This window comes from Cimex lectularius, unplaced genomic scaffold, assembly GCF_000648675.2.
Source record: "Cimex lectularius strain Harlan isolate CLEC.00 unplaced genomic scaffold, Clec_2.1 scaffold324, whole genome shotgun sequence".
Taxonomy (NCBI): Eukaryota; Metazoa; Arthropoda; class Insecta; order Hemiptera; family Cimicidae; genus Cimex; species Cimex lectularius.
The window spans coordinates 429,962-438,288 of record NW_019392925.1 but is presented as its reverse complement, the minus strand read 5'-3'; positions in this window follow the sequence as shown (position 1 = coordinate 438,288).

Here is an 8,327-nt window from a genome sequence, read left to right as displayed (position 1 = left end):
TTAATTTGAATTAAGTCGGTAACAACTGTAGCATAATAGAAAAAAATTGACAATAAAAGAAAAACAAGTGGGGGATAGCAAGAAGGGTGTACCAGTTTAACGACAAACGGAAGCCTCTTAATCGAAATAAATGTAAACCGAATTTGCCTTTTAAAAGGAACAAACCCTCCTCCACCCCAACAGGTACGCCACTCTTTTGATGTAGGTCACCAGCCGAGAAATTGCCTTGAAATTAGCATCTACTGAAAAGCCGGCTATGACGTCGCTGATTGGATCCATCCTTTGGATTGCTTCTGTCTTTCACAGATTTCTTTTTTTCTTTTTTTAAGCCCTCAACCGTCCGATTGGGGTTTCGAGGAGAGATGAGAGCGGAAGTATGCTTCAAAGGAATCGCCCCTCGGCCCAGCGCCCGCAAACTCAGCCCGGATTGAAACCACAGATTTTGTGCCATGTCGATTCCGCTTCCTGCTTATTTAACTCGTTCTTAAGACATTTTGAATTCCGTCATATTTCTTTGCATCCATTATCACCAGTATCCCGTGTTAATTTGATTAATTTATGCTCGAAAATTATAAAATGTGCTCATCACTGAAGATAGAATTGCCCACGTGAAACATACATATTATAACTAATGTTTCTCTAGTAAAAAATTGGTTGTCTGACTAAATAAGATATATTACCAAGAGAACAATCAACTAAAAATTGCTAAATTTGGCAACGCATCGGATAGAAAAAAAAAACAGTGAGAATACCAGGATTATCAGAAATGCTGCACCTACAAATTCTGTACACATCACCACAATGAATTATTTTTTCTGAATAGTCATAGTTCATAATTATTTTATTTATTCTGAAACAATTTCCCAAAAATCTTAAAATAAAGAATCTAAACTATTTCTAGTCATTCTGTTGTAAAATTTTTATTTAGATTGAATTGAACCATTAACAATACTTGAGACTTGATCAATTTGGTCTGCCTTAACTTACTAAGTTTTAAAGATTTATAAAGTCTGATATACACCCTTATATTCGTTCAGTTTGTAAAACATATATATATATATATATATATACATTATAAAAATATTTTTTAAATTAAAACCTATAAAGCCATAAAAATCATTATTACCTACACGGGAATAACAGGATTGTAGTAAAGGTATATCTTCCAGGCAATATATAAACAGTTTAAAAAAAACGAAACGGTAGTTAAAAATACTTTTAACGAAAAAGTTAATTATTCCGCTTAGTAAGAAATGATAAAATTAAAAAGAAAAGAATACCAAAATACTGCCAACTTTAATTGGCTTACGGGACAAGCAAGCAGTAAACTAAATCTTAAATGGACATTTTAATTACACAAAGGTTTAAAGGAGAAAGTACAAAACTAATTTAATTCGGATTTAATGATCAATAAACTGGTGGATGTGGAGGATGGTCGAAATGTAGCAAAGTTATATTAATTTTTGTTTAAAAATGGTTTTAAAAAAAAGTTCAAATCTCCGGAAAAATTAGTAACAATCATCAACATAGTGTAATTAATTGATAGTTAGATTTTTGAGCAATAAATTATGTGTTTATTGTTGATTCTATGTATGAATGGTTGTTTTTTAAATTAATAGTGTGCCAACGTGAAATGTCTTCATTCTTCCTGACAAAACGTCCCTAAGAAGTACTGAAATTTCTATTCTTTACTGCTTAATATAGTGTAAGGAATATTATACAAAAAAATATCTTTTTCTATAATATTTAAGAAATAAAGATATTAAAATGTTAACTTATTGTAATTTTAGTATAGCAAATTTTTAAAAAGAAAATCAATTATATGCTTATTAACCAAACAGTATTATCCCTAACCATTACTAAAACAGTTTTATGCTGTCCGTGACAGGTACTTTGTCGTTTCTCCCGTTGTGCTCTTGCTGAAAAGATAAAATTCGAGCGTCTCGACAAAACGATAGTGTCTGGGTACCCGGGCACCTACGACAGGAGAGTGACGAAACAGCAGACGCCAAACCCCGCGCTTAACCAGCTTCTCTGCCGATCCGGCCTTCCCACGCTAAAAAAGGGTTAAAAACTTGATTACAAAAAGTAGCAGCGCCGATGGGCCGGTTCGGCAGAGAAGCTCTAGCGTATCAACGGCACTGTCGATAGGTGGCCTGGGAGTATCTGATTGTAGATGAATGGTCATCCTTAACCGATTAAGGATAGACCATGCGAGGTTGTCACATGGACACTTACTTTTGTGCCAAAGCCCGTTTCCGTGTCCGGCATGCAGAGATTGGTTCCTGGCTCCATATAGCGCGTAGGAATGCCACCCGATGTGCCAATTGTTCTTCAGCACGCAGCAAGTATCTGGGTCCGCTTTTCTGATCTATCTTAATGATCTGGGGGCTCAACGTTGGAGGCTGAAATGACCGAACTCTGACTACGGGCTGCCAACATCCGGGGTAGCTGATTCACGACACCTTATTGTAAATTAACAAAAGCCGCTGGACGGCGAGGCTCAACATTGTACACGCGTGTATATATGCACATACATGCGCAGAGGTGAATTTATATAAATCAGTAATCAGTAATCATTCTTATGGTAAATCACACAGAATTTGAAAGGGAACAGAGATAAAATATTATTTATTAATAAAAATGTAAAATATTATTTTTATAATAATATATAAAACCATACATATTTTGAAAAAGGACAAAGATACAATAAAATAGAGAATATTACTAAAAATGTAAAATATTATTATTCAAATATTTTATATCATGCATAGTTTGAAAAGGAAATAAATATTGATAAAAACCAAAACGTCTAATAAAAAATGTACTATTATTATAAATATAATCACTATATTTTATTGTCTTTCTACTATAGCACACTATGTTTTGCATAACATGATATGCAAACTTTTTATGGTGTTCTTGCCACACAAAAATCTCACAACCCAGAAATCTGCTTGACTACTCAGGTTGCTGTTTTGTACTGTACCTGCCTGATGTCCAATCATTTAACAAAAAGAAAATAGCCCAGCAAGAGTAGGATCTTTGTATTTTATTGTTTATTTCAGTTTTGTCAATTATAGAGCTGTTTTGCAGCTATCGTATGCGTACGAAATTATTTTCTTCGTTTCTTCGATTGTTTCCGAGTATCCTAATCCTTCTACTCTCGCTGTCAATTTTTATGTCAACACGTTTTTATATTCGGTGGTTCGTCTGTGTGTTAATATATTTTATGTAGTCAATCAATTTATTTACGACAGAAACGTATTTATGTTCCACGTTGGTGATTCTATCTTCAGTGATTGGGCGAAGTGTTATTTTTCCAAGTAAAATACTGCAGCCTAACGTTCAGATTTACGATGTAATTTAGCCGTGACGGTATTTGACCCTCAACGTCTCACCGATCATTTTGGTCCACCTACTCTCGCTGGGTTTTTATGACAGAAAGATTACTGAATTTATTTATGTTCGGCGATTGATGTGTGTGTTATTTCGTCGAGTAAAATTACACAAGTTAACGTCAAAAATAAAGTGTTGAACCTTTAACACGCTTTGAAATGGAATTTGAACCGTCTCTGATCATCCTTGTCTTAATCTCACTGGATTTTTTTTTTTGACATTCTGTAAATGTAGATTATTAACTCTCATTGAGAGCGTTTTGTTGAGTCTTATCCTGTGTATTTAAATATTTTATGTGATTCACGTGTTTGTTGCAGGCGTGTTGTAAAAGTTGCGTGATCGGATCACAATCGGTGATGAACATTTGCCAAAATCCATATCAAGTCGGCGATACAGCTGGGATTAATCGAACCCGCCTTGCCCAGGAAAATGTAATTTAACGTCCAAACGCAAACAAAGGATCGGAAAAAGGGTTTCTCCGGAGGGTAATTTATTTCTGGAACAATCGGCACTATCGCCGACGCGAAGCAAAATCACTCAGATATCAATATGTGCTGGGGTTGAATGGGCGAGGGAGAGCGGAGAGGAAAGAGGCTCAAAGGCTCGATCAGTATGTGTGGCAGTTAGTTCAACCCTCATATCGTATTCCGGCAACGGCCACTGGCTATACACTGACCGAAAGATAAATGGCAAGGGGCAGCCCTCCTTCTATTATGGCAAACTCGTTATTGTCGGCCAAAATCTCCCTCGGTTCGGAATTAAAAAATAGCTGACCACCTGTGTTTACAATTCACTATATATCCCTTTTTCTAACAAAAACAACTGTAGCCATACCTCTCTCAACAATGTTTTAAACAAGAAATATGTATTTTATGTTTGATTCAAAAATGCTACAATTACAGCAGTACAGTTTTGGACATTTTGGTACATGTCATTAAAAATTAGTATTCCATTAGGCCTTCTCACCTTCTCGATAATTTAAGCGATCAATTTTTAAAAACCATTACAGATTTTATGCATTTTAGTACATTTTAAAAATGTCACTTCGATTCAAATGCCGATTCGTACGTTCAAAACGAACTCACTAACTCTGTAATAAACAAAAACACATGCTTAAAAAAAAGACAAACCCTCAGACGAATTCACCACATTAAGAATACAAACAATACAAACTTACAAGAAAGTTCTATACAATAAATATGGTCTAAAATTGTTCAATTTCAAATGCAGTGGATATCGTTTAGAAAGTACATGAAGGGACCCCAGGTTTTTGTACGTTGTTGCTGTAAGCTGTAAACCGATGTCTGCTGTATCCAATGCATTGTTTATAACGTACATCTATGCTCTGTCTGATATGTAGCAATACGAGCAGATGTATTGCAGAAGACGGGGAGATAATAACCCAAACAGAATGTATGATCATACGTATGTATTGAATGAAACAAAAAATCTCCTTTAATGCATACATAATTCCTTCTACAATCACATTCTTTCACTTAGGTAGGGTAAACATATCATTAAATACACTACAATGATGAACGCCGAAAGAAAATGTTACAAATATTTAAGAGAAAGGGTCAAAAAGAAGGTTGAATCAACGTTTAGACGGTGAGTGATTGCAAGTACGGGAGGTCGGGTGGGATGAGGAAAAAACTTGTGTTCGAACACATCACCCTTTCCACCCAGAGTAAAACTTTTGCCAGGTTTACACCCCCGACAAGAGTTGGGCTATAGTTTGCCGGACGAGTAATGGTGCGGGAGATAATAGAAGGCCGAGTTCCGACGCCCCTCGCCCCGCATCAACCACCGATGGCCAGCGTGAAAGTGCGACCGGGGGAGTGGTTTGGCAAGAAATTGGGAAATGCTGTGTAAGACGGCCTGCCTCTCCAACCCTCGGCGGTAATATAATTTGTGACTTGGCGGATCGGAGGGGTGCGGAGCTAGGGCTAATCAAGGTGGCAGCTGCCCAGGGGCTAATGACATTACCAAGGGGCTAACCCTTCCTTGCCAACACCCGCCCTTACCGTCAATCTATAAATTCTCCTTAAATATTTGTCAAAATTAAATTACCCTTTATTCATCTCAGGCACGTTGATAAACTGATTTTATGATAATTTTTTACAGGTAAATCAGTAAAAATTAGATCGCTTTCATTCTCAATATACTCTTCAATCCTAAAAAAATAGAAGCTGTAAAATTGTTTAAATATTTATATCTTATCTCTAATATTATTAATGATCAGCCTACAACATTATAATGTTATAATAACAAACGGTTAAAAAACAACTCAGTTCTTTCGTCAAGCTTTTGAGGAATAGGGTGTATGCAACAATCCAAATTATAAAACTCAAAATCAAGAATAGCTAGAACAAAATTTTAAATGACGCTTAATGACTTAATTTGTGGGGTTGAAATTGAACACGTAATCAAATCTATAATTTTTATGCAGGGAATTACCAAAATCACACCAAATTTTTTAATTTCAAATGGCACCTCATATTTTTATCTTGAGTATATGAAACTAGAATGAAACTTCTAAAGAAATTTACAAAAAATTTTTAAAATATTTAATGTTCTATAGGATTTTAATCTTCCGAAGTACGAAAAATACTATCGGCCGGTTGATAATCTCTGCAAATTCGGTCAATTGTAAATTCTAAATTTGTAAAATTGATGTTGCAAATTGAAAAACAACATCAACATTTATATCAAAAATCTGGATTTCCCTCCTTATTGCAACTGTTTTTTTCTCCATTATTTACTTAGTCTAATTTAGTAATTTTTAATTTAAAATCTTTTCCTACTAAAAAGAATAATGATCCTAGCCATTTCCCTTGCCCTAACTTGTTACTTATGTATATAATACTAAGTAATTAAACAAATTGAACTTCAAACTGAATTTTGTATTTGCGAGAAAAGGAATGACCGATTGACTGAATAAAGTACTCTATTAGATAAATAAAATAAGAGTACTCTATAAGATAAATAAAAGAGAAAAAATTCCACATAACTAAAAATCACATAATGGCAATGGTTATCAACCTTCTGCCGGAGTAGGACTACAAATTTTTAATAAACAAACAAGACAGGACTAAAAATTTGTTCCCAAAGAATAAACAGAAGAAAAAAATAAATAAGTAAAATATAATAACAAATTTATGTAATATTTACAGTAATATTTTAAAAATAAATCTATGAAAGTTTACATACACTTATACACATATAAATAATCAGTGTCTCTTACATATAATAATTGAAATAAAAAACTAGTTCTTTTCTGTAGTCCCAGGCTTCCATCGCAAACTTTACCAAATTTAAGCACGCGGGGTTATTTAATAAAGAGATTAGGTGCTCTCTTATCAAGCCTATATGCCGTACTCGGAATTCCGCCGAAACTGTGCAGAAAAGGAGTCCTTTTGTTATCACCAGTTGGTCGTGCATGAGGTCTGGAGAGTAAAAATAAGTTATTAGCGTGAATGGACTGGGTTCAACCCCGCCCCGAGGAATATCGAATACTCTGGGGAAGTGAATGTGACCAGACGTCTATGTTGGTGGTGATGTATTTACATGAATTGCATGTTTTGTTTCTATTCTGTATTTGACAACCTGATGTACAAATGAGAGGCTAGCATTTTAGGATAGTGACTTAGTTTTCACATATAGGCAGTAACAGATTGAGACGTTCAAACACCTGCAGGCTGAAAAATACGTGTGTAGGGCTAGAAAAATTCACGCAGAAGGCCTGCGATGACCTCAGCTGTTTGTCAGCCCCTACACTTACCACATTATTAGTATTATTTTAATTAATTATATCTTTCATCTAAGGTCTTGGTTGAGATGAAAGAGCTAGTGTCACGAGCGTGATTCGAACATAGTGAGGAGTTGGTGTCCGAGTGGATCGAAGACACGGTAGCTCAAGTGGTTAGTGCAGCGGCGTATTGAGCCGAAGATCGTGTGATCGAATCCCGCTCGTGATACTAGCTAATTGAAATAATAAATACCGTCAATTATGTCTACTAAATAAATATAAGGATTATTACTATTATTGTCTGGGGTGGCACAATATTAAAAAAATAGCTGTACTTTTCATTTATTTATAATAATTTGTACTAATTTATGCACAATTTGTAGTAGGAAACGAATGAAGTGAACAAACACGGTAATAAAGCAAATCGCCAGGTGTCTATCGATGAATTGCAAAAACTTTACAAGCCATATTGCTACAATTATTAATACATGGATGTACATTTTCGGGTCGGGTTAAGGTGAGCATAAGGTAAACGTTGTGGTTCACCAGCCACGCGACACTCGCGTGTCGAACCAGGTACCGCAATTAATAGAGGAAACATGATTGGGCCCATTATAACATCCGTTTGCGTGTTTTTAACCACTTCCTCTCGAAAAAGAGGGGTTCAAAAGGGGAGATTAAATTGTACCACTCAACATTTTCATAACTTCCGCCCACCCTTTACAGATTGCCCACTTGTTCGAGCAATCCCGTTAATTGCACCCTCCTCTCCCACCATCATTTTTTTATTTTTTCAATAATAAAAATTCGATGCGTAAAAATTTGTAATTTATTATATTTTTTATTTTCATTTTTTAAATTGGTTTTGGAGAGATTCAATTGATAAATGGGTTTTAAATGAAAAAATCACACTTTTTTCTCAATAGACTGTCTTGATGTAACCCTCACCTGTTCTATTCAGACTATTTTATACTTAGTCAATATAACTACAATAACAATATAGCTACAACAAAATTTGTATAACGGGCGCCAGATAACCCTTAACTATCACAAGGGGTACAAAATGTGGTATGCCAGGGTATAACTCTGCGTAAGATGGGTGGGTTCGTTACTCAATTAGTAATGATTCAGAAAAAATAATTAAACAAATAAATAAAGAAATATGGCAATATGTATAGTA